Source organism: Echinops telfairi, unplaced genomic scaffold (genome assembly GCF_000313985.2).
Source record: "Echinops telfairi isolate 266 unplaced genomic scaffold, ASM31398v2 ScPeMD7_1713;HRSCAF=2227, whole genome shotgun sequence".
NCBI lineage: Eukaryota > Metazoa > Chordata > Mammalia > Afrosoricida > Tenrecidae > Echinops > Echinops telfairi.
Window position 1 is genome coordinate 20015852 of NW_022105611.1, and position 1516 is coordinate 20017367.

Consider the following 1516-nt stretch of genomic DNA (forward strand, 5'->3'; position numbering starts at 1 on the left):
CGACCACAGGGCCACCTGCCACTCCCAGGACCACACTTCAGAGAACACCGAGGAAACGGCTGTGCAGAATGAACCTCATCTTACAACTGGGTGGCTCATGAGTCCGCAGGGCACAGGGGCAGGACGAATACAACAGAGGCCTCCGATGCCCTTCACCTTGCCCAGCGCAGTCTTTCCTCTACTTCAGCTTCTTCTAGAAGCCGCCCGTGTGTGCTGTTCCCTCTGCTAAGACGAGGATTCCTCTTGCTGTCCACGTGGTGGACAAGTTACACCCTAAAGTTACGGGGCCGCATCATCTCTGGGTTGCTGGTGCCCAGGCAGGGCTTGGCATTGAGTAGGTGCCCACGTGTTTTATTCTGGTTTGTGGAGAAAGTGAGTGAGGCAACGAAGACAGGAAGGCAGGAAAAGTCCTTATTTACTCACTGTGAAGATGCAAATATCGCTTGGTGTGGTTTTCCTGAGGAGCTTAAAACCCCTTGAGAGCTCGCTCAGTGTGGCATGGCGAAGAGAAGAAGAGAAAATGCCGTGTGAAGATGCATCCAAGAGCCAAGGAATGCCTGGGGCTACCAGGAGCTGTGAGGAACAAGGCAGGCGTCCGTCTCCTGACTCGAAAGCACCGGGACCACCAGTTTCCATGAGACAGTACAAGCTAACCAATTTGTGACAATCGTTTTTATGGCAGCCCTAGGAAAGTAATAGGTCGAGGGACACCCTTCACCGCTCATCTTTTGTTGTTGTTTAAAGGCAGACTAAGGAAAGCCATATGTTGAAGTTAAGCAACAAACACCTCACTGCCATCGAGTCCATTGGGATGCACAGCAAGGAGGCGGGTCCCTAAGACTGGGGGGAGGGGCAAACCAGTTCTAGATTATGTATCTGTGCATTTCACTTATGGGTGAGAGAAATAAACTTCTATTTCGTTTAAGCCACTATTATTTTCATTTTTCTGTCCCAGGCAACCTAATTCCAATTGATTTCAGCCTTATATGTGTTACCTGGAAATAGAGTCCTACAAGTGACAGAACGGAAAGGAATGGATACAGCTGGGCTGCAGATGGTCAGGACTCAGAAACGGCCTTCTGGAAAGCTTGTGGCCCTTGCTATCCAGCAGGAAGACCCTTGATCAGGATTCCGTGTTTCCGTTCTTGATGACTGCGTCGAAGGCTCCCTGGTAGTGCAGTGGTTGAGTGCTCAGTTTTTAGCTGAAAGGTCAGTGGTTCAAACACACCTGCTGCCTCATGGAGGTCTGCTTTCATACATATAACAGATTTAGAAACCCTGGGTAGCTAGGAGCTCAGAATCAACTTGGCAGCACCGGGGTGTTACTATGTAGCAAACTACCCCTAAACGGAAAAGCGAAGCATTTCATGATTTTCCTCTTCTGTGGGCCCTCTGTGATCAGCTTCCACTGCTGTCACCAGAGTCATTCATGAGGTTGGATGGGTGGTTGGGGGCAAAGGATCCAGGATGGCTTACCTCACATCTGTGTGTCTCTCTCTCTCCTCGTGGATTACCT